The sequence below is a fragment of the Falco peregrinus genome, chromosome 8 (assembly GCF_023634155.1).
Source record: "Falco peregrinus isolate bFalPer1 chromosome 8, bFalPer1.pri, whole genome shotgun sequence".
Classification (NCBI taxonomy): Eukaryota; Metazoa; Chordata; class Aves; order Falconiformes; family Falconidae; genus Falco; species Falco peregrinus.
The window spans coordinates 63968576-63993489 of NC_073728.1; the positions used below are offsets into that span (position 1 = coordinate 63968576).

A 24914-nucleotide genomic window follows, 5' to 3' on the forward strand; every position below is an offset into this window, starting at 1 on the left:
CTGCAAATCCCTCTGCAGAGTGCTTCTAAGAAGAGGAAAAAAAACCCAAAAACACCAAACAAACCAGAGCCAGAGACTGCACCATGCTGAGCCAGCAGAGTCTGGGGATGTAGAGCCAGAGCTGTAGGGAGGTGGCTTTTCTGCCTCACTTGCACCATATATCTTTGACCTTCTGTGTTAGCAGATCCTATCCCCATCGCTTGCCTCTTTGCCTACTGCAAAACTGCAAGCATACCTGCTGCTAGCTCCTGTATTAGCTTTGTTTTGAGGCAAGGCAAATAAGAAGAGTGATAAGCAAGAAATGCCCAAGAATACCAGGTAACGGATTAAATTCCTGAAGAAAATAGCTTTAAAGCATGCAGTCATTAAGTGAGTGTTCCCCGAGCAGCAGTATGCCTCCTGGAAGGTGCAGGAGGACTAAAGCAGAACAGCTGAGGAGGAGGTTTTTCGCTCCTGCTAATTGCTGTTGAGAGCCCCAGCTCTCCGTGGTGGCCTTGGCCGTGGGGGGAAGCTCCTTCTCTCCCCCCTTCTCTGTTGGCTCTGGATGCGAGGCTTCGTGAAGCAGCTTAATTGTGACCATCTGGACCCTGGGGTGAACCAAGTTAAATTCCTTTTGATTTATTCACTAATTGTCCTTAGCCATCAGAAATCTCATGGCTCTGGTAGCTTCCCCCCCTCTGCCCCAGGAGTTCATACAGCTCCTGCTTACAGTTAGAGGGGGGTGGGTGAGGAGCTCCCCTCTGTTAGGGGACCGCTGCTTTCCGTGAGGGCACTCCCTCCCTGCATCCCAGGCGCCTCTCCTTCAAGTCCCAGGTGGGAAATCACCCGGGGGGAGTGGGGCTGTGGCCCACCCGCGGGCATCCAGGTGTCTCTGCTGAAGAGCCCAGGTACCTCCTTGCCCGCTGTGCTGCAAGTCCCGGGAAACACCCCGGCGCAGGCAGCTGGGGAAGGAGTAAACTCATCTTGTTACATGGGTGCGAGCAGTCGCGTTGGCCACCGGTCCTGGGTGCCCGGGCTCCGGGTCGGCTTGTCCCCCGGGCTCCCCCAGCCCCTTCCCCGGAGGGCGGCCGGCGGCCGGGGCCGCCCCTTCTGTTTCGGAGGGAAAGGGAAAGCGAAAGCGCAGCGCGGTGGCGTTGCGGAGCGGGGCCGCGGCGGGCCGGGGGCGGCGGGTGCTCGGCAGGCAGCTCGCACCGTCCCCCGCCACGGGACCGGCCCCCCGGAGCGTTGCCCCCCGGAGCATCCTCCCGGAGCGTCCCCGCCGGCCCCGGCGCAGCGGAAGGTAAGCGTCGCCTTCCGCCGGTCCCCGAGCATCGCCCCCTCCCCGGGGGAAGGCAGGAGCGGGGGCAGCCGGTGCTGCGGGGGGCTGAGGGGCAGGATTCCACGGGAAGGAGCTGCCTGTGCCTGGAGAACGGGCCTGAGCCCGGCGGGAGGCAACGCCTATGCATCTATAGGTACCTGCCCGCTGCGGGGGATGGAGGGGAGCTGCTGCCCCCTGCTCTCTCCCTGGCCCCGCAGCGCTCTCCTCCTCCGCCCTGGGCAGGGACGAGCCTGGGTGGAATAACTGCCCCCTTGCCCGAGGGGGATAAAGGCTCCTCCGTCCCTGCTGGCCACTGCCTCTGTCCGGCTGCTGCTAGGGGTCCGGCCAGCTCCCTGTGCCCAAGGGCCGGATTTTTGGGCTTCTGGGAGCTCCCGGAGAAGCTGGCACCTGTGCAAGTCTGGCCTTTGAATTACTTTTGGGAAGTTTTCCTTTGTGTGTGTGTTCCCAGAGGTAACAGGTTCCATAGGCTGTTGCTGAGCTGGGCACTGCTGCCCAGCGCTTGTTCAGTTTATCCCACAGCAAGTTACTGGTTTTGAGTTTTTAATTCCTTATAACTGCCAGCTTCAATTGTTTGAGCTGAAAATGTTCCGTCCTGGATGTCTGCCTCGGCTGGGCTTTCGTTGCTGTGTTTCTTTATTTTATTCCAGCCAAGAGGGAGGCAAGGAGTGACCCTTGTTTCTCAGATGGCTGCAGTTCTGGTGACCTTTCCTTGGAGCAGCACTGCCTGCCCAGCCTCCCTCTGCTCCCAGCAAGGAATTTGCGTTTGGGAAGGGAGAGCAGCTTTTGTAAAGATCTGTTGCCCAAATATAAGCTGATTTGCACAAACTATAATAAACTATAAGCTTAGTTTCCTTCAGTTCTACGTCAGGTCAAGTATTAATTATAGCTCTGGTACATGCTGCTGCTGGTGGCACAGCAGGAAGAACAGGTCAAAGTCAAGAACCTGAAAAGTGTGAGAAATAAATGTGGATTTAGAGGAGACCAGCGGAGCTGTGCGAGCTGGGGCCTGGGCCAAAGGGGTAAGGCTGAGGCTGGACTAGGAACTGCTGAGGATGGAGACCAGTGGGGACAGGGTCCCCTCTCAGGTAGCTGCTGCCAGAGCCGAGTGCCCCAGGCTTCACCTTGCCTTTGGCAGATGAAATTCAGTTTGTTCCTGTAGCAACAGCGGTGATCTCTGCCTGCTGCCCCTTTGAGAACAGAGCCCTCAATATGTCAAACAGCTCAGACTGTGCTCAGCCTTTCCCCCAGCCCAGCTGTAGGTTAACGAAAAGCAAGTAACACCCTTCTGCTTCCCTGGCAAAGGGCAGTTGGAGCAAGCAAAAATGGGTGTTGCATCACCATGCAGCCAACTACACCTTTGGAAAGGCAGTCTGTGTTTGGCCCATACTCACACTGCTGTCTCAGCTCGTGTGTTCACGTTTATTTTTAAACAGGGCATACGTACTGGTGCCAGGTACCCTGCAGGCACTGGCAGTGCTGGAGCCAGCCTCAGGCAGTGGCTGAGTGCAGGTTGCTCTGACATCCCTGTCCCAGGCTGGTGTGTTGTGCCCAGGAGCCAGGAGGGATGGAGCTACAGCCAGGAGCTGGGATGGAGGGAGCTCTGGGAGCGGCAGCTGGAGGAGGCGGCTGTCTCCAGAGCCCAGCCTGCTCGCAGGGTGGCTGGTGGTATGGTGCAGGCAGGAGCAGCAGCCAAAGGAGATACTCTTTCAGAAGTGCTGACTGCTTGGAGCAGCCACAGAGCCAAGGACACTGAGCTTTAGATGCATGAAGTGCTGTGTTGATGTCATTTGACAATGCGGTGGTGTAGGTCGGTCGCTGGAATGGCAGTGTTACATTGCAATGTCACAGCTCTTGCCACGGCCCAAGAAACGAGACTGCAAGGCCAAGCACCAGACTCACACAACAAATATTCTGGGAGCACATGCCTCGGAAGAGCTGGTGGGATGATGCAATTTGTCCTCAGAGCAGGGTTTAGCCAGCATGGAGAGAATGCCAGGCTTGAGCAATGTGGAGAAACAGTATACAGGGAGTGAGCACTGCTCATCTGCTGCAGGGAGCTGAGGGACAGCGGGGACACGTTCATGTTGCTCGAGTGTCTTGCAATGATGCGAGTCGGGGGATTTCAGTGTTTGGAGTCTGAGTTTGTGACCGTGGTCCTGTTGTTTCTCCATCAAAATGTGGCTCCTGGAGCACTCAAGCCCATTACAATTCTGTACCTAAAGATACAAATTAATCACTAGTCAAACTGCATGAGCTCAGTCCCAACCGAGTGTTGGGTGAATGTGGCCCACAGGTTCTTATCAGGTCTTGAAAACTGGCACTGGTTTATGGTACTGGGCGCTGGGTGCTCTGTGCTGCACTGGGATCAGGGGACAGTGATGGATATCTGAGTCTTCAGCTCCAGCTCTGCTGGGGAACATTTTTCTTCCACTTCTACCCCAGGAATCAGCCCAACCTCACTGTCTTTCTTACCCTTACTGTGTTTATAACAGCAATAATTACTGGAGTTTTAAAACTGTACTTGGGACACTGGAAGTAGGGGTGGTGGGGGGGCATCGTGTGGGAGCCGTGGGTGGTGTTAGTCTCTGCTTGAGCTGTGTTGAACGCACCCAGGTGCCAGAGCCCTTGGCACAGAAGCCCTTTCTTATCTTCTGCTTTCCATTTTGCAAACAAGCCGCAGACCAGACTGCTTTTATGATTAACTTGCTGCTACAAAGCAAATACTGTTCAAATACACACATAAAACAACTAGCTCTATTTCCGCTTTTTGCATTAAGGTGTAGGATCTATATGTAACAATCTGGCTGGCTTACCAAGGAAAGCCTTCAAAGCAGAAACATGTATTTGAAACCAGAGCTGCTGGCACACCAGTGTGGCCAGTGTGCTCAGACCAAGGTCAGTGCCAGCCGGCAGCCTGTGGGGCAGCTGGGCAGGTGTGTCGGGCAGGGCTGGAGCAACAGTGCTTCCTGCGACACCTCCAGAACCAGTTTCCTGCAGCCAGCAGATTCCCTGGGGAACACCCTCTGAGCAGCATGGGGAAGAGCAGGGAGTCTGGAGGTGTCCCGACGGCTCACCCACTCTCTGCTTCTGGAGAGAAGAGAGCAACGATCAGCATCTCCGCGGGTGGCTGAAGGAGCTGGCTCCCTTCGAGCTGTCACTGCCCTCAGTCCTGCCCTGATCCCGGCTCAGCCTGGTCGCTGCAGTCTGGGAAGCTTCAACAAAGACCTTTACGGGGGTTGCCAAAGCTGTTGTCCTCTGCGCCATGTCCCGTCCTGGTGCTGCTCTCTTCCTCCTCACCTCCGCTGCTTCGCCTTCCACTTTCAGTCAAGCAGGGTGTGTTACGTCCCACTGGCTGAGTCTCTGCTGACTACAGACCCAGCCTGCAGTAGCCAGTTTAGACTGAGACGCGGTGCGGAGCCAGGCGTGTCCCCAGCCCGTGACCAGAGGCAGCGCGTGGCCGCAGCTCCTCTCTGCGCGGGGCCATCCAGCCGCGCTCAGCACCGGCTGTCAGATGGAAGCTGCAAAAGGGCACGGCCAGAGGCGTTAGGGTGGGATGACCCATCCCGGCTCAGCTCTCGGCTGTTCCTCAGTGGCTTCTGTGAGAACCGCAGCTCGGCTGGGGAGTTCCCAGTTGGGGCAATGGACGAGATAGGGCTCAGGGACCGTGCTTCCCCCCCAGTGCCATTCCCAGTGCTCCCACTGTGGGTGGACGTGTTTCTATGGATGAATTATCTTCTAGGCTGGGATTTTGTAGGGTGAGCCCGTGTGAGGTGAGGCTGGAAGGAGAGGATGACGAGGGACGTGCTGGCTGCATGGTGGCAGGTTCCTCTGGGGACTGCAGAGGGCAGTGGCACCCACGAGAAGCGCGGGTGGCCCTGGGTGCCGGCTGGAGGAGCTGCCCTGGAGCAGCTCCTGGCAGGCTGGGTGGGAGTCGTGGGCTGGTCCTGGGTGGCAATGTGGGTCTCTGCAAGTTATTGCATGTGCTGGTGGCTCGCTGGTGGCTTTCAGGGGCCACCCTGGTGTCCCAGCCTCTGTGCTGCCATCCCTCCTGGCCATGGCAGTGGGGAACACCCGCTCAAGACAAGTGACCACCGCCGTGATGCTTCCCTTACGCTGCCCTGATGGTGAACACCATCAGCTGTTCACAGCAGTGAGCAACAGCTGTGGTAAAGATCAGGGTCACACAAAAGGTGATGTCAACCCAGTGCAGTGCCCTCTTCCCTCCTGCCTCCTCATTCCGTCCCCCAGTGTGATCACTGGAGCCAGTTCTGATGGGAAGGAGTCTCTGAGTGCCTGAAGCAAGGTGCAGGCTGCAGAGCGCACACAGAGCCTGTCTTGCCCTGCTCCAGCACCGCCCCCCCCCCAGAGATGAGGGGGCTGGCAGGCTCTCTTCGCAGGTGCCAACTGTTCATGCAGAAGTAAAATAAGGGAACAGCAGCTGCCTTCTGCTTGGCCAGGGTGTGAGGGTGAGGATGTGGAGCACAAGCCTGTGGAGATTTTTGGGGTGAGGTTCGGAGGCAGAGAGACTGGAAGATGCTCAAAGTGTAACAAGGGAGGCTCCGTGGTCATGCAGCCCATGTGTTCTCAGACCTTGGAGGCACCCACCATCATCAGACACTTTTCAGGGTAGCCTCCGCATCTGCTGCATCTGGAGGAGAGGTTTGAAGGAGGGGCTCAGCTAGGAGACCCCAGCACTTTCTGCTTGTGGGGGACTTGGTCACTCTGAAGAGCTTCCAGATCCTGAGGAGTCCTGGGAAAAGAGCAGCAGCTCCGAGAGATCTTGGAGGAGCATCTCTCGGTTGAGGGTAGAGAGCTGCTGGTCTTATTGGAGCTGTCAGGTGTAGCTCTTGGGAAGAAATGAATGTACTGAGTTCAGCTTTACCAGGCTGTGATCAAAATCTTTGCCTTGAGCGCTTGCCAGAACTTGTGGTTTTCTGCCAGTCTCTTTGCCTGCAGTTCCTTTTATTCACCTCCTTTTCCCCTGCCTGCTGGAAGTGCAGCTTGCACTTGTTGTGCTTCCTCAGCAGACTGTTTTTCTGTTCTTAATTAGTCCCATAAGTGCTGTGCACGGTATCTGTGCTGTCTGACAGGCACAGGGAGTGCCTGCCCTCCTCCCTGAGCCCTGGCCAAGCTTGTGCCCATCATGACTTTCTTACCCTTGGACCCAAACCGTCAACTGCCAGCCCCCAGTTAGCGAAGCCTGGGCATGGCATTTTCCCTCTGGAAGCCAAAGTCAGCCTCCAGCAGTGGCTCTGAGCTGTGGGGTGGGAGCCACATCTCCTCGTTGTCCTGGGACCTTTGCACAGAATCCATTGGCTTCAGCCAATGTTGAGTTTATCCGCAGGGCTAGAGGTCAAGTTCAGGTCTCTGGTGTGACAGCCAAGAGTTTACGTAGGCTGCAGTATGGCTGGAGAGAAAGACTTCTAAAACCATGAAAAGCACGACTGGCTTTGGGTCTGTGGCACTCCAGGACCCATAACACATGCCAAGCAGCCCTGTGGGGCTTGCTTTCCTTTGTGGCTCAGGAGGTCTGCGGTCACCTTTTCAGCATCTCTGGTACACCTGGAGTTACAGTCTCCTGCCCTGTTTGTCACAGCTTGTTCTCGAGCTGACACCCATCCCACCCTTTCCTGTCTCCTCTCGAGCTGCTGCAGGGGAAGGTGAGCTGCTGGGGCAGCCACACGTACTGCTTCACAGCAGTCACGGGCATCTGCCACGTACAGCCCGTCCTGCAGCCCACTCGGCTACGATAGTCTAAAAAAATAAATACCATCACTTTTTAAAAGTAAGTGCTCCAGGATTTTCCATATAGGTGCTCTGGAGTGTTGTGGGGAAGTGGCTGGATACCAGATGCAAGCAAAGCTCTGCCAGCTGCGGGGCAGGAGGAGACCCAGGAGGGTGAGCGTTAGTAGAGGAGAGACGCAGAAGGGTTTGCAGAAAAAGGGGTCACAGAAGTGGGCCAGGTCTGGTGGAGAAAATACAAACAGAGTTGGTTGAAGCAACAGGAGCTGTCAAGGAGACAAAGACAGGAGATGTCGGGCGCTCTATGTCCTTGCCAGACCACTGCGGCCCAGGAAGGGAAGAGCAGGTTCTTCCCTTGTGGCTCGGATGTGCTCGCCGTGCCGGCACAGCGGGTTAACAAACCACCCCGGTTTGTTACCGTGCAGGCCCTCGCTGCCAGGCGCCGCTGCCAAGGCTGTGGCTTGCAGGGGTCCCGGGGGCGCAGAGCTGTCACCTGCCTTTGTAGGGTCACCGCCTCCTGCCCTGCCTGCCCGCGGGGTAGTGCCTGGGGCCACGCACAGAGGAAGCTCCGTTTACATGGACAGGATCCAGCCACCACTTTGAGATAATTCATCATGATACACAGCTCCTGCAACCACTGTTTCGCTGCCGAGTTCTTGTTGCGCAGCATAGAAGTTGCATTCATGAGCATGTCAAAATGCTCTGCTAATGAGCCTGTTAATCCCCACTAATTCATCAATATATGATTATTCCTCGCCCCGCACAGCCATTCTTGCATAGCCATGGAGGAGTCTGTATGCATTCTATGGCCGGGAAAAGAACTGGGAAATCTTCAGCATAGCACAGTCTGTGCTGACTTGCTTTAGGATCATTTTTGGCGTGCAACGCCCCGTTAAGCCCCCGGTATGCATTGCATTTTGGGTTTCCCTGATCAGGAGCCCATAAGTGTGTTCACCAGAATGCTGGTAGTGGTTTCCTCTGCTGTAAAAGGCAAATCTGTGGGGAGAGGAGGGGGCCCCTCACCCAGGGGGCAATTCAGCTGCTGATAAAAGTGCTTGTCGGGTCAGTCCCCTTTGCCTTATTTTAGCAAAATACATCTATAACTTATCCTTATGCCGCTAAGTGTAAGAGCCCAAATAAGTGTCTCTGAGGCTGTGTCCCTGGTGGAAGACCTTGGGTGACTTTATTGACCTTAGTGGTCCTGGCAAAAAGCCTTGGGGCAGCTTCTCTGCTCTTCCTTACCTCTACCAGCTGCTGGGAGTGATGGTCACCTGCTGTTGGAGCGAAGGTTGTGCTTTCATGGGTGAGATGCTCTTGTTTTGAGTGAACCCTACCTAAGGTTTTATGGTAGTTATACAATGTAAATGGTGTTCATCTGGTACACCATTAATTAACCCAGTGATTAAGCTGAATAAAGCTCACTTGCTTGCTTGTTCTCCCTTACAAGCACCTTGTTCTCCATCAGCAAATTAGCATGGTGGAAGGGCTGCAAAACCAGTTCTGCCACTCTTTTATGGGAAAGGGATTGTCTTATATACAAGATAGTCATAGCGCAGGTGGTGTGAATCAGGGGTGCCCGTGTCACCTGGGGCGGCTCAGCAGCTTTGCCTTGGCTTTAAGATGAAACAGCTTTTGTCTTTGCCTCATCTGATGGTGGACGGTGCAGAACGGGGGAATCTAGAGGTGACAAGCTTTGCACCTCTGCTTTCTTTTCTCTGGGTTTCCTGGAACACCTGTTGAAAAGCATGAGCTGTGCCCTGCCTGCCCGACGCGCTCACCTGCAGGGCTCCTGAGGTGCCATAACCTCCACGTCCATCCTGCTGTGCTGTAACCTCCACGTCCCACAGTGCGCAGCGTTTCTGTGAGCTTAGAGAATGGCATCGTCCCTTCCCAGGGAACGTGGCTGCGAGCCTTGGGAGTAAACAGTGTCCTGGGTTTCACCCTGCCTGAGTACCAACGTGTACTTGCAGCCCAGTCCCCATGGCTGCTCATGCTAATTGTGATTTCTGCATAGGGTATGAGTTATTAGGCAGCTGCTGGGTGAAGGGCAGCCACACATTTTCACTTTTGAGGATGAGAGTACGCTAGAAGGCTGAAAACAGAATTTAGTTTTAACCTGGAGAAAATTGAGTTTTATTAGTCTCCATTTATCATGCTTCAGTCTGCATAGACTTTTGGGTATAGAGTTAATGATTTCCAGAGGGTAATAAAAGATAATGACTCCTGGACAGGCTGTAGGGTGGAAAGGTTACGTTACTGATTATTTAGTGTCACCCGAGTGGCAGTGTGCCTGCCAGCTACTTCAGACAGCGGTGCTCAGCCTGGCATGCCACTGCAGCTGCTGCTCTTTGCTCCGTGCTCGCCTCGACACGCCACTTGCCGCCAGCAAGGATGTGGCTTTGTGGAGTGGCCCCACTGCAGGTCGACGGATAGAGTAATTTTGCCTGTAGTGATTCATTATTATCTCACCCACCTGCTTTTAATGTACATTCATAAGATACGATTTATGACCTGTATCTGTTTTGATCAATCCATTGTGGTTTATGTGCTTTCTTTGCTGGTAGGTGGTGTAACATGTCAGGGTCCTGTGAGGTCAGTGGGGATGGAGATGGCTGGAGTTGATGAAGCTGAGCTGGTTTTATGCCCCTTACGAGAGAAGGGTAACTGCAAGCTGCATGAAAGAGCACAGGCAGACGTTTTAATTCCACGTGCCTTATGCACATGGATCAAAGTTCCCCTGCAGGATCCTTCCCTGGGGAGAGCCGTGCCACCTCTGCTCCCTGGCAGCAGCGCACGACAGACGACAGACGATGGACCAGCTCCGCCAGACCTGTTTGCACCCTGTGGCTGCTGCTCCCACTGAGTTCAGCTGAGCAGCAGAGGAGCCAACATGTGTTCGTGCTGGGATAACGCAGCAGAGATTAGATAGAGAAAAAGGATTGTCTTATCCGCTCAACCCTTGGAGTTCAGCCCCCAGGAAAAGCCAGAGCAGGGCCAGAGGAGGAGGACGACCATGGGTCAGGGACAGCGCTGCTTGATTTTGCCGCTTCACTAACATACACTAATTTTTGCATCCTGATATTTTTGCTTCCCTTTCAGGAAAGAGAAGGCACAGCCAAAAGCCTTCTTGAGGAGGTCAGTAAGCACGGCAGCAGCCGTTCCATTTTGAAAGTCTCTTTTCTGAAACAATAAACAGCGTTGTACAAAATAGCTGACATTTCCCATGCAGCCGTTGCATCATCTTCCTCTGAACCAGCATTGTGGTTAATAAAAGTGGAGTGTGTGACAACCCGGTGATAACAAGCTTAAATATGGGAGGTCCCTCAGCACATGAAGGTGCTCTGGAAGAGCTGTCTCTGAAAGAGCTTAAACTTATATCAAATATGCAGTGCAAATAAAACTAGCTCGTGCTGTGCAGAAAGCGCTGCAGGCACAGACAGGCAAGGTGGGCATGTGTGGGCTGAACAGGCTACAGGAGCTGCTTTAGGGAATGCTGCTGCACATCCATCTGGATTATTCAGAGGGCTGGAAGCTGGTCTGAAAATTGCAACCTGTTTTAGTAGTGCTGTGTTGCTTTACATCCAGCTGTGTGACTATATAACATGCAGCTGTAACTTTTTTTATTAGTTCCAACAGACGAAGCACAGGGCACTGTAAGAAGCTTTGTGGGATTCCCTGTAGCTTTTTTTAAAAAGTCTGCTGATCTTTTCTGCTGCAATGAACAGAAAGCAGTTTTTTCCCTGAATGATGGATCAGTGGAGATGACTCAAATCATCTGTGTTCCCTTATTGTTATTCCTCATGACCAAAGTCTGCTGGGGAGAGCAGAGCAAGCACTCTTTGCCTCCTGCCTTCGAGAGGTGAGTCAGCAGCAGCGTAGTCACCATCTCAATGAGCGCAGCCTCGCTTGTTGGAGGCAGGAGCTCTCCTGCTCACCTCGAGGAAAACCAGCCACCTCTGCCTGGTGCCAAGACATGGTGCTTCACAAATGCTTGAGCTGGAATCACCTGCAGAAAAGCCATTCCCCGCTCTCCTCCCCGAGAGCTCCTGCCAGCCCCAGGCATCCCTCTCCGCCTGGGACGTGTGATGGTGCAGTGGAGTCGGACTGGCAGGAGGGGTGGGCAGCACTGGTGCTGGCATGTTTCCTGAGCAAGCCCCCAGCCCTGCACCCCCCTCCAGCCATGCCCAGAGCTGTCCCAGCTGAGCCGTTGAGCCTTACCACCAGGATTGCTCAGTTACATTTGTTTTCTTGTGTGTCAAGAAAACTATAGACTTATGAGCTAAAGCAGGATTTCTTGTGTCAACAACCCAATCTGCAAGTTATGTTGATTTATGTTGATTTCCTTGTTTAGAGAGAAATTACCTGTACGCCATGGCACGTATCCCTTGCATGCAGCGCATGTGGGGAGCGGCCACTGTTGGCGATGGCAGAGTCACAGCTGCTATTTTAAAGCACTGATAGCTGAGTTTCTCAGCTGGGAAATGACTTTGGTTTTTGCAGATGGGGTTGAGCAGTGAGCCATCCTTTCTTTCTTTGAACTACCCTCCTTCCTAGTTCTTCCCTCGTGGAAGGAGATGGAGCACAATCCCAGTTTCACCCAAATGGAGAAGAGCTTTGCCCTTGACTTTAGCATCCTAACAGCTTACCCTGAACCTTCCTCTAGATGAAGAACTCGAGGGGACCCACAGGCTTTCTAAATTTTCTCTTTTCTTTTGACAGAAAAGCATTCCCTAAGTGCTTTTCCTCCTATTAAGCAAATTATTTATGTTTTTGATACTTAGCCCATTTTAAACTGGGTTTTGAGCTCCGCCCTGGGTATAACATTCAGCTGCACGCTGCAGCAAAACCAGACTTGTGACCTTGATTAGGGGAATCACGTCATTAGCTTGCGTTTTGTTTGGTATGTTTGAGAAGAATGGAATATGCTGTCTCCTAGCCAGTATAAACAGAATCAAGATGGTTTTAGGAAAAAAAAAATATAATCTCTTGAAGTACATCTTCCCCTCTAATTTATCTTGTCTGTTCTCCTTTGTTTAGAACCAAGAGCATACACAGAGAAAGGGATGAAAAAGCCTGTGTGAGTGTCCAACGATGTGATTTTTCTCTATTACAGTCAGCAAAACTGCTTGATGATGTCTGTTCTTTTGCCTTGGAAACATGATGGGGAAAATAACAACGGAAATCCCTGGTGGCTAACGCTTTTTGTTTTTAATTTAAGTAATACAGCTGGAGTGTGGATAAGCTTTTGGATTGGGAATGGTGTCGGTAGTGTACGCTCCGGACTTGGGTCTCCTTCATGCCAAGGCAGAGGTGTGCACCATTGCCCCGGCCCCTGCTCCCCGTTCCCTGCCGCCCGTCAGAGGGCATCTGGGCTGCACTGGAGCATCCAGGTCTCTGTCCAAATGGAGATAGCTGGAGAATCAGAGTCAGGCTTGCCAGACCGCCTCATAAATAACACTCAGCTTAAAGGCTGGCTGATTCTGTAGACCCTACAGTCATCCATTGGCCCTGTGCATGCCCTGGGATGAGCGTTGCTGTCCCAGTGTGCCATGCAGCTGCACTGGTGTGGGCTGGGCGCTGGCCTGGGCTGCGGAGAGCGGGGGACTCTGGGGCTGTTCTGAGCCTGACGGAGGGGAGCCCAGGAGCACGGCCGTGTCACGGCCTTGGGCAGGAAAGGCTGTAGCTTCCAGGTGAGTTATTTTGTTTATTGGGGATTGCGATGTTGACATGTTTGATTTGGACGTGTACTTGTGAACGTGTCAGGTTACCTCTGCACAGCCACTCCTGAGAACAGAGTGCAGTGCAGTGCCGAGGCAGCCTGATGACTGAGCCCCTGTTTGCAAAGCTTTCCTTTGTTGCTTGTTATGATCTTGGAAAAACACCCTGCTAAGAAAAGGGGAAAAAAAGGGAAAAAAAAGTGGTGGAGGGGGAGAAAAAAAGGAAAAAAAGGTGAAGAAGGGGATGAAGCAGAGTTCTATGTTGGCTTTAATGTTAGTTTGAAGCTGATTGTCAAACCTAAGATAAAAGCACGGGGCTGGCAAGAGGTGGATGAGGTGATGGACGTGGGGTTACCGCCGCTGGGTCATTGATTCCTGCTCCCATGGTCCCGGCATTATGGCTGTTGTATCTTGACATACGTTATCAAATCCCGTATAGCTTCAGTGTGACTCGGAGAGCACAGAAACGTGGTAATAAGTGAATGAGAAATAACTTGGGCTGTGCAGGGGCAGGGGGATGCTCATGCGTGCCTGTTCTGTGGTGGGTTGGCAGAACCCTACACTTCGTGGTCACACCTGCTCAGCCCCGCCATGGGGGGAGGGGGGAGGCTGAATGAGGCCAGTATGGGAGTCAGTCCTGTGGTTTGAAGGAGCAAACCCAACCATGGTGACCAAGGTCACAAAGAAAAAGCAAGGTCACTGTGGCAAGGAGCGGTGTCGCCAATGAGTTGTTTAGGTTAAGTCACTTAAAGAAGCACTGTCAAAGGTATGAGCGAAGTAGTTTTAGTAAGAGTTTGTGGGGGTGCGACTTCACAAAGTGTGATGGCAAGGTTCATTCATTACTTATTATATGGATAGAACACAAAGAAAAAAATCAAATTAAAAATCAAGTTAGAATTAAACTAGAATGTTTTACACAGGGATCAAAGATGTCACGGGTAAGGGAGAACCTACTGTTGAGTCATGAGGTTCAGAGTGGACCCCCTGGCTTTCTTACTGATTTGGTCGAGTTTAGCTGCAGCTAGATCCAATCTTAGTTTCAGATTTGGTCGACAGATTATTCTAAGGGTATGTAGAGAGTGAGAGTTTATTCACAGCTTAAGGTTCATCACAAAATTTTAGCAGCACTTAATCATCAATTTAACATTTACAGAGTGATTCAGTAGGATTTACTTCAGTTATAACAGTGATTTAATTACAGACCCCAAATGGTAACACTTGTATTGGTTATGAAGTATCTAAATCTATTCACATGCACACACAAACACAAGGGGATAGGTGTACAGAGATAGATATACAAATGTATAAAGGTATATATATATTAAAATTTCCCCCTGAGTTCAGTGCAATACTCAGGGTGAGCCTGGAGGAGCGGGGGTATCAGTCCAGGCTCCATCGTCAGCTCTCAGCGACGGTCCCTCCGACACTGCAGACCTGGGAGTTGGCATGTGACATCCCACGCAGAGGGAGATGCTGTCGCAGCCCGCGGTGCTCCAGGACGGCTCAGAGGGTCTTGCATGGACCGCTGTTTATGGGGCAGAGGTGACTGGCTTTAGTCATCCATAAAATTCCATCCCGGCCGTAACCTGAGCCGGTCATTTTTCACTGACAATGGTACCGTTCCACCCAGCTGCGGGTCGGGTCAGGAATGTCCCAGGGCTGTCAGGGGATGACCGATGGCTGGGTTTGTTTCCACCTTTGCCAGACAACAGGAGTTCCTGGTACGGGCAGCACCGTTCCCACCTCAGCCAAGCAGGAGCTGTTGGTGCAGCCGAGGGTGCCAGCTCGCTCCGCAGACACCGGGGCTACCAGGGACCCCCAGGCAGCAGAGCAGCCCAGAGAGGGGACGAGATGCACCACCACACATGTTCACCATCGCCTAAACCTGCCAGGGCAGGCAGTGCTGCGTGTTACTGGAGCCAGATAAAGGGTCACTGTGCCATAAAAAAAAAAGTTATGATGTGGTGCATGAACCTTGAGTCATCAGAAGGTAAAATACAGCTTCCCGTAAATCAGGCGGAAGCAGCAGAGGCTGCAGAACCAAGGTGAACGGGCTGATGGAGCCTGTTTCAGGCTGATCTGGATAAGGAAAGCAACTAAGCCCAAAGTGGGGTACTAGTGCGTACCCATTTGCCACAAAACTATTTTAGTTCTCTTATGGAAAACTCTGACAGCATTTAACCCACTGAAAATAAAAAACCATTGCTGAGGAAACTTCCTTTGACAGCAAATAATGGTTGTGAACAAACCATTTTCTCAAAAACTCAGTTTTCTGCTAAAAGAAAAAGCAGACTGACAGAAAAATTTTGGCTCATCCTTGTGCTTACATGATGAAGTGGGCAGAGTGCTTTGTACCTAATTAACTGCAGTCTAATAGCAACTGTAATTTTGGCTGCTGGGCTGCATACATGGAAAACTGCCCTGATGTCCAGGTATTATAAAATGCACTATAAAAATTTGAAACATCTTACTAAATTAATCTTTCCCTACAGCTTAATAAGTTGCTAAGGGAGATATATTTCATTTAATTATAACTGTTTAACAAATCCAGCTAGCACCTTGGTTTTGGAGTTGTGTTACAGCCAATGTTTCCTAGACTTATTTATATAATCTACTTTTATTTTAGTCCTGCTATTTTAACCCTGTAATAACCCTTCCAGCTGCCATGTGGAGCATCTTTTCCCATCCCAGACTCCAGTGATAGGAAGCAATGGCCCAAGTAAGTCTGACTTCTAGGCAGTGGGGGGGAAACAAAGCCTTCCCATTACAGATCTCTAACGGCGCTGCCACATGATAAATTTGAAAAGGAATATTTGGTTGGGACACCTTCCAAGGTACTTTGCCATAGCTTTTTGCCTTGTCTTGTTTGTTTCTGGAGCACTTTTTTCCCCTGGTTTGGTGCTCATTTTGCACCCGCCATGGCCCTGGCATTGCCTGCAGAGGAACCCTGCAGCCTACGCTCTGTCTGCGCCTCGGCGCTTCCCAGGGCACCAGCTCTTCTGAATCACTCACAGCCTGTTGTGGTTTCATATATTCAGCCCTTTTCATCTGAACCTCTCCAGCTGCCCCATAAACATTAATGAAGTGGTTTAGTACGCATATCTGTAGGCTAGGAAAAATGTCAGGATTCCTATTTTATAGATGATGAAACTGCAGACTAGAGAGGAAAGGCAAATAGTGGCAGGTTTCCTGATCCTTATCTGCTGCTTTAAGCATTGCATTGTGCTTCCTGTTGATGCAGAGCAGTTCCCCTGATGACCTTCATTATATTGTTGATTCGCATCATTAAGGAGAGTGAAATTATTGGAGTTCCTTAGCTAGATATTTAGGCAGCCTGGGTTTTTCCATATTCTTGGTTTTGCTTTGTTGTTTTAATTTATTTGCTAGAATGAATCAAGGCTTGGTTAAAGTGATAATTAGATATTCAAGTGTTCCCAAGATGAAGCATTATTCCTACAGAAATTCTCAGATACCTGAAAATAAATGGTACATCACATAGGAAAAACGGGAGCTGGAAGCTTTGGGGCACACAGGCGTACACATGCACCTGCAAACAGGCACCGCGGGCAGCTTGTCACGCAGCCTCACAGAACGAGCTGCTGCCCATCATTTCCCGTAGCTGGCAGAAGTGGCAACTACTTGGGCAACTTCTGGGAGCTGTTGAAAATTTCTAGCAGGAGCTGATGCTGGGCATGTCGGAGGCAGTGGGGGAAATGCCTGGGTAGGGTTTCTTTGGAGTCAGGGTTTTTGGCCACCCTGACAGGCAAAGGAATTGTAAGCCTTTCACATCCTCAAAAACTAGAACCAAACCTGCTCAGGAAGCAGGAGAACATGTATGTCTGTTGGATCGGGCCCATATGGCGAAGTACTGCAAATAAAAGAGCAAATGCCATGAGGCTGGTGGAGGCTTCCAGCAATGCACCAATTTTCCAACTCACCTGCTGGTGTCTGTAATCCTGGCAGGTAGCACCAAAGGCATGTTCCTGTGGTTAACTCCCTCGAGGTGTTGTTTCCCATTTCTGATTAATTGTTCTCATGTAATTGCCTTTCGCTTTCTTCTGCGCCTTGGGAACCGCAGGGCTGAGGGCTCCCTGCTTGCCGGGTGCTGGAGCTGCTGGAGCTGCGAGCAGTGGCGTTAGCTCATCCTCATCAACACCTGCATCCTCACCAGGTATCTCGGCTCCTTTAGAAAACGTGACCTTAGGAATGGCATTTGCTATTGAGAAACACTGCAATGAATGTTTTAAGGTAATCAGGTAATAAGGGAGGGGGGTGGGGTTTACTCCAAATAATGTGAATCCACTTGGACCAGGTGGTTCATGGGAGAACAAGTCATTGCATGAATCTGCAACAGATGCATTTTGATTAAAGTAAGAAACTGAGAATATGAAGCAATGGTTTATCACGTGTAGGGGTGACTCTGCTGTTTCTGAGGGCTGTGACAGCTGCTGGCAGTGCCCATCCCTCTGGCAGCCCTGCCCTGCCTTTTGCACTTGCTGATGGGTGCTGCCCAGGGACAGAGGGAATTCGCCTGGGGCTGAGCCTGCGTCGGAGCTTGAGGGGCCAAAATTCAATAATCTAACCGAACATTGAGGTGTAGAGCTGAAAGGGCATCATCAGGGACTGCCAAAGCATTGCCCAGTGCATCTCTTGGGAGACTGGACATAAAGCATGGGTACCCCAGGTCTGCGGGGCTGTCACCAAGCTGGTGATTCTCAAGCTTTTTGATCCATCTACCAGCTACCCCGAGCACAGTGGACTACACAAGCCTTGGCACCGATAGCAGCACTTCAATATTTTTGTTATTTATTTTTTGTAGCGGGGTAACCACACTGTGTTTCCAATAGCATCACAATGAATTTCTAACGGTACTGTTCATAGCCGTATAAATTTGTGGCTGTTTTGTTTGTGTGGGAAGGATGTGCGGGTGGGATTGCACACGTGTGTGTATGTGGGGTCACAGCAGTCCAGAGGAGCTGGGGTTGAGACCAGGGTTACTCACTGGTTTCAGTGTCATTCAACTGGAAAGCTCTGGTTCTTGTGGCTTGGTGTAAGTACAAGAAGAGCAGATTTATTTTTTTGTAGTTGGCAAACTGGTTAACATGGATGAGGAAGCGAGTGTTGGGGGATCAACTGAGAACTGGGCTCTCGTGGTCTATCCTCAAGAGCAAACACCTCATCCGCATCTCTGGAAAGGGGCTGCTGGCTGTGCTGGAGGCTGGCCAGGCTGGCTCAGGAGCCTGCAGGGCGCTTGTTCACAGCCGGGGGTGTCAGACAAGGGTGCACATGAAGTCACTTCTCGGCAACTCCCCGTCTTTTAGGTTTTAAAGCTTTTGGGCAATCTTGCTGCGAGAAAGCTGACTGCATACACCTGATGTGAGAACAGGAAGAGCTTGAAGTAACATTTGCATGGTATAAAAAAAAGAACTCAAAGAATCAAAGCAGCAATTGAAAAAGGGAAGAAAAACACTTGAGTACATCAAATGTTCGCTTGTGTTTGATGCTCTGAGCATTTCAGCCTGGTTGCTTCCATCCTCTGAGTACGCTCACCCTCCCCTTGCATGTTTTATTAATAACCACTGAACTTGAACTACACGGTGAGCTCTCCAGGGCCAGGAGCTGCAGTCCTGGCTGGAGCATGGGCAGCCCTGGACCCCACAGGGTGAATTAACACTAGGAAAAGCCCCAGGGGCGGCTCCTCACCCGCAGCCATTGGGACCTGGAGCTGGTTTCAGAGCCTGAGGCAATGCCCCCAGCAGCACCGGGCCCCTCTGACCTGCCCCGGCCCCACGCTTTGTGCTTCGTTAATGTACAGGAGCAGAGGATTGAAGAGGTGGATCCTCTGCTGCTGTAACCCAGCACACGTAAGCAGAATACCTGCGCTCGCTTGATGTGCATCCAAGACTCTTGCGGTACCTTGCTTTCGATGGGCTTTGCGTTGGAGACCTGCAGGGCTGTCGGCAAATGGAGCTTTCTGCGCTGGGCAGGGAGGTGTTGGCACGTGGCTGGAATGTGTGTCTGCTCCTGGGGCTCTGTGTAACACCTGGCCAGTGTCGCTTCCTTCACCGTCCCCTCCGCCTTCAAGCAGAACAATAACTCAGGGCCTCGGCACGTATGAGGTGAAGCCCTCAGCAGGATGAGGAACCCAATGCAGGCTCAGCAATGGGCATAAAAATGGAAGGAAAGTAGCATTGCCCCTGGTCTGCAAAGCGTGTACCCAGCAGGAAGCTGCCTGGGAACTGCCTTCCTATGGGGAAGCAGCCGAATCTTTGCCCTTTTAGCTCTGAAAGGGCCAAGTCTGCTCTACAGAAATAGCTTGTGATGGGCTCTTAGTAAATAAGTTGGGTCCTGGCTCCCAGCCTTCTCCACCCGCCCTGGGAGCTGGCACCGGTCATAAGAAACGCTGCGACTGAGCTGGACAGATAGGCACGATGCCAAGAGGAGATGGCTTTTGGTTGACCTAGGAAGAGTAAAAATGTTGAGCTTAGTATGGAAAAAAACCAGACCTACTTGGAGGAAGTTATGAAAAAACATACAAATACATCTGAGAACTTGGCCGCTGTACAGCGGCGGTGCCGAAAATAGCTGCCAAAACTGGGCTGCATGGTGATGAGCAAAGCTTCAGAGAGCTGTGACTTCTGCTGAAGCGTGAGGAGCAGGAGGGTGGCAGGAAGAATATGATGCCACATCTCGTGGTGAGGTTTTGCTCTGTCTTGAGTAATTCACCTGTTTTTAGCATCTCACATGTTTGAAAGTCAACTTGCATTTATTGGCTTGGTTTTAGGTGGGCTTGAAAGGTATTTGCTTGAAATTTGAAAGAAGAAAAAGCCACATAAGCAAACGGAACGCAATCTCCACAGGAAATTTTGGCGTCATTAAGGTGACTCAACTCGTTAATATTAGTGGTATTATGTAACTGTGGGTCTCAAGACTTTATTCTTGTGTTGTGGGTGTGCTACTGGGCACATGGGGAGATAAAAGAATTTTTCAGGTATGAAGCTGAAAATTGAAATTTTCAGGTTTTTCAGTCACCCTTTCCAAATGCAGCACAAGAAGGGCCGGCACTGAGCCCCGCTCCGGGGCAGTCACCCACCGAGGTGCTCCCAAAACAGAGCAGGGTGCGCCAGGAAGCACCGGCCCAGCCCCTGGGAACAGGCTCCTTAGTCATCCTGAATGTCCATGGGGTAGCACCAAGGTTTAATTAAAGGTTAAATAGATTGTGTTATGAGCGATGTAGTCTGGCTAAGGGCTCTGCCCACAGAAGTGGGGTCAGGAAGTGCAAAAATTACTTAAAAACTTCATGACTTGATGGACAGGTGATCACAGGTCAGAAGTAGCTGAAGTAGAAGTAGAAGGCTGAGCAAAAATTATTTCAGCTCATTTCAGCAAGGCAGCTGTGCTTCTTGTGAGATTGTTTGGGTTTTTTAATAAGCACAACCAAAACATTTTGTTTTGATCTTATATTTATATGGGGTGATTTCAGCAAAATTCAGATGTTCTTGTGGGAAATTCCCTTTTGATCTAAACCATGTTTTCTGAGACAAAAGCACTGTGATGAGAAAGTTCCAAGCAACTCAGATTTCAACATTTGTTTTAGTTATTTGAGACCAGCGATGCTCTGCACATTCAAGTATGTGATTTCATCTTCTTTCATGATTTAGTTGAGTGACCCCCATTTGCTCATGTGCTTTTCCTTACCAGCAGCGGGTGCTGGCGGGGTACAAGGTGCAGTAACCGATGCCGTGAGACCGATGCCGGTTTCCACTGGCTACATAACCAAGCAGGACTGCCACCAGCCACCCCTGCTGTCCAGGGACATCCAGCCTCAGCACGGCCTGAAGGGCTGTAGATACAGGACACAAACCCAGCTGCTTCCCAGGGGGATGCATGAGTCAGTCCCAGCTGGATGTAGGTGGCCGAGAAGTGATTGAGCTTCTGCAAGGGCTTGTCCAGGGGTTTAGATCAGCTATTCCCAACCTTCTTTTTAGTGACTGTGCATCTAGTTGCTGGCAGAGTAACTGCTCCAACTAGCAAAAAATAATTAAAAATGGTAAAATAAATGTATTTTTAAAAAAGGATTAAAATACGTATGTATACATATACTTTTGTTTTCCTTGTCACCAAGGAAAGTCCATCTGCTGCTGTGAGCTGTCTTTACAGGTAACACAGCACAAAGCCTTGAAGGCTGGCTTTTAAGTGGCAGATGTATTGGCTTTCATCTCTAAACGTTTTGTGTAGGTAAATGACCGATGGAATTAGGAATATGGGTAATTTGGATGTAGAGGGCAACCAGCAGAGGAGCTGGGCTGAGGAAACCAAGGAACATGTGTGTGCTGTAGGGACCTCAGTGTTCATGCATGGACGATACATATCAAAGCATCCTGAAAATGGTGCCATCGCTTTGGATTTAGAGACCTTGTTTAAACAGGCGGTGTGTGACCTGCATGGGAAATCCTGTTAGGAAAAGAGACCTCACAGAAGAGGTTGCCTTTTTATGCTGCTCATCAAAGTCATTATCCCGACATCAAGGCTTTGCAAGGGTTTGTTCTTTTATTTTTCCAGTCAGATGGTTGCTGCTTATTGATATTGTTCAAGAAATTTTGCATCATTCAAATGGTGTTTTGTGTTAGAGGGGGAGCACCCAGCTGACTGCTGACAGGATAGTGCTAAGCAGTGCCTTCGTGTGTATTAGAGAAAATAATCCAAAATACACACCAAATGCAAAGGTTTTGGGGGACCAGAACAATCTGACTTATACCTGTTATTTACATTCCCTTTTCCAGAGAGTGAAAATACCGGAAACAAAAGAGAGGAGCTACTCTGCAGAATTTCCAGTGGTTTACAGAGTGAATTTCAAATTAGTAGAAATCTGCCCAGGGAAGGGGCTGGTATCGCAGGGAGTGGCCAAAGCTGGAACCACTTCTCAAAGCACCGATGGTCTGGCCCTCACCAGGACTTTGGTTCAAGACATCAGACTCCAATCAATGGAGCTGTGAGGGCGACCGTGTGGACCATCTCGAATAGTGTCCGTCTGTCAGTAAAGAGCTGCTCTGTCTGCCCCGTCGTGTGAACGGTCCCATGTGCTGCAGAGGATGCAGGTACAAAACTAGACTGTTCTCCCATCAGAGAAAACACATTCAATCAAGTTCTGTTCATATGCTAAAAAAAAAAAAATTAAAAAAAAATCATTATGGGAGATGAACAGTGTACATGCTCAGACACTAACATTAAGCTGTCTTTGAGGTGGTGGGAAATCTGTATAGTTACCCCTATTCTGTCTTTTCACACTTTGGATTGGGTCCCCACATAAACGCTACAGATATACTGGCTGCTGGACTGTTTCCAGTCTGCTCCTCCAAAGTCACGTGTCAGCAGGCATGGCTGAGCAAGAAAAAAATTGTATTTGTTTTTTTAATGTGCAAGATAAGAGGATGTAAAGACTTGGGGTGAGTTACGGCTGTAATATGTAATTTTTATTTTAAGCCTATTGATTTATTTATACAGTTTTATATTTGTACCTCAATGACATGTTCCCTCTCCCTCATACAGCTGTTCTTCAAAGTGAGTTTTCCATCATGCTAGTGCTGAACATCATGGTTCCATACAAGAGAATTTAGAAAGTTATTACAAATAAGGGGTATTATCAAGTAGCCAGCCATTGCTGTAGTATTTGTTATGAAATAAGGACGGGCTTTTGGAAGCTGATGTTGTTTTTTACTCACTTAGCACTGATGTAATCTTAATTACACTGCTTAAGTTAATTCTCACATGAGAAAAAAATAGGACAGTGTTAGGCCCATTGCATTTTTATCCAGAATGATAGAATGGATTATTCAGTCAGCAAGGAGTCTCAGAATAATACAGTTTATCTTCTTTTGCAAGAGTGTGATAAATTGGATTAATCTCATCTTGTGGTCATGAAGATTAGTCCACCTGATGTGGCAAGAGCTGTTTTGATGATTGTACTAGAAGGGGTTGTTTTGTGGCCAAGACCTCTCTCTGCCGATGCTGTGCAGGCGATGGTACCTTCTGCCATGAAATGTCGGGCTCTTCTCTAGTTCTGCTTCCCACCTAGACACAGCTCCAGCCTTACCTGCCTGCCCACCTGGAGATGTTGCACGCTCCAAGAGCTCAAAAGAGAAAGTTCAGATTTGGTCCTGAGCTTGGACAATGCCAGTGGTAGATCCAAAACCATCAAGGAATCAGGTCTTCCCTTCCTGCACGAGTGCTGCTGGCTCATTTCACTGGATAACATGGATCCTGGAGTCCACTGTTAGCTTGAGTGAGAGTCCATAAGACACATCCATCTTGTCCTGCCTGCAGGAAGGGAGCGCAGCTCTGCAGCGAGGGGGGCGAAGTGGGAGAGACCTCAGCCACATCCTTTGCAAACTGGGCAGTACGGCATTTGGAGCCCCTGGAGAAATGTCACTGGGGGGGCAAAACCACTAAGATGGTATTCTGTAATTGTCTGAGATGATGGATATCCCAAAGCGTCTGAAATGGCCTATTGCGTGGTACCCCGGGTGGCTGGAGACACCCCGGCGGGTGTGCTGCTTCACCAGGGGCTTCTCCAGTCTTTACAGCTGCTGAGCAAAGCCTTCATCGTGGCAACGAGGAAGACAGACAAAGCACAGCTGGGGCATCTTACATGGCACAAGGCTTTGTGTCCTCTGAGTCAGAGGATATCAGATTCCTACAGGAGGTGTCTCCTTGCAGGGATGTGTCCAGCCCTGCCCGACTCCTGCGGCCACCTCTGCTTCGGACCCACTGGAACTGAGATGTCCAAGAAGAACTTGGAGGCTGAATTTTGTTATTGTCTTAGCTGAAAGATACTTGAGTCTTTTGAACTGGAGTGTCAAAAAGCACAAAAATGTAGAAAATCCCACATAAGGACCTTGTGTCCCATCCCCTTCCCCCTCTCGCTGTGATTCCTGGTGCGCACTGTTTGGTTTGGCTGAAGATCAGGAGTGAAAGGATATTGTTTCTAATTCCTCATTCTGACCCAGACCAGGACATGTGGGGAAGCATTTCTAATCTTTCTACACTGAAATCTCTTTTTTTTTTTTTTTTTCAAGCCTGTAAGCAAATAAAGGGAAATTTGCTTTTAGATCCAAGACATAGATACCCAAAATACTTCGCTCACCTTGGGTAAGAAAATATTATGAGATGCTCCAGCTTTTAAATGCACTGGGTCCAGGAAGTGAAGAACTTGCTACTTTTATTTTAGTTAAAGTTCATTCTTGGGTAATCAATCTTTGTTTTTCTAATCTAATACAGTGTGTGTGATGTGGGACTTTCCAGAACTGACAATGGATTTGGTTGCTGTGCTGTCTGTCCTGCTGGCCCTGATGGAGGAGTTAATAATTCCCTTTCCAAGGGGAAACTATAATATTTCCAAAGTTCATCTTTCTATGCAGTGTACTTCATAACCTTCTTCATTAACAAAGCAAAAATTATTAGATTGTGTTTTAGAGGGGTTTTTGAGCAGAGAAAACTTCCTGTGAAGTTTTTCATTTTACACTTGATTTAAAAATAGAAGCAGAGGGGGTTGAAGGCAAACAAAAATATTTGTATAAATTATCTGCTTTCTACAGGAATTGTCTATTTTTTTGTGATTTGTTGGAAAACTGCTTTGCTCCTCTTCTTTCTATGCTGCTTCCGCCCTTTTCTGAGCCAAACAACTTTTTCTAGCCTTTTCAGACAAAGTTTTTCAGTTTTCTGCTGAAGAAAGCCAGGTATTGTTTGGGTTGGGTTTTTTTCCTCTTTGGAGGCAAAATGAAAACTTTTGCATCTGCTATTTTTCCTCTGCCAGCACTCTCATTTTTGGGAGCCCTTTCATGGCGCTTTCTTGTTAGGGGACAGACTCATTCCAGCAATAACTTCGATATGTCTGTTTTGGGAGAAAATGCTGCACAGGAGGGACCGCTCCTTTTTGTGTTTTCCCATGGTAGACCTGCATTCCTGAGCACGGTGGGTTTCTCCCATGGACCTTTACCGTCACCTGGCTGCATGGACCGATACCGGCTCGGGGATGAGGTGTGAAGAGTGGAAACTGTGTGCACATCCCAGGTGTTGGAAGATGCTGCTGCTGCTCCGCTCCTGCCCCAGCCCAACATCCCGTGCGACTTTCAGGCAAA

General features: G+C 50.1%; 3 long non-coding RNA genes across 4 annotated transcripts in view; 1 reads left to right on the forward strand and 2 right to left on the reverse strand.

The window, feature by feature from the left end:
- The window catches only part of LOC114013679 (uncharacterized), a 28502-nt gene that overhangs the window by 1436 nt on the left and 2152 nt on the right, over window positions 1-24914 (reverse strand). Inside the window, exon 2 of the long non-coding RNA XR_008748435.1 lies at window positions 65-1290. This is a non-coding gene — a long non-coding RNA (uncharacterized LOC114013679). The remainder of the gene's footprint in view (window positions 1-64; window positions 1291-24914) is intronic.
- On the forward strand, window positions 1139-24909 carry LOC129785025 (uncharacterized). Of its 2 annotated transcripts, XR_008748433.1 has the most exons (3): window positions 1139-1279; window positions 21561-23925; window positions 24729-24909. It is a non-coding gene; the product is annotated as an uncharacterized LOC129785025 (long non-coding RNA). The 2 variants fall into 2 exon arrangements; XR_008748432.1 differs by lacking the exon at window positions 24729-24909 and having other exon boundaries at window positions 21561-24238.
- Window positions 12773-19469, reverse strand: LOC106112820 (uncharacterized). The gene is made up of 3 exons (XR_001227334.3): window positions 18655-19469; window positions 16716-18148; window positions 12773-14711 (listed from the first exon to the last, which is right to left on the reverse strand). It is a non-coding gene; the product is annotated as an uncharacterized LOC106112820 (long non-coding RNA).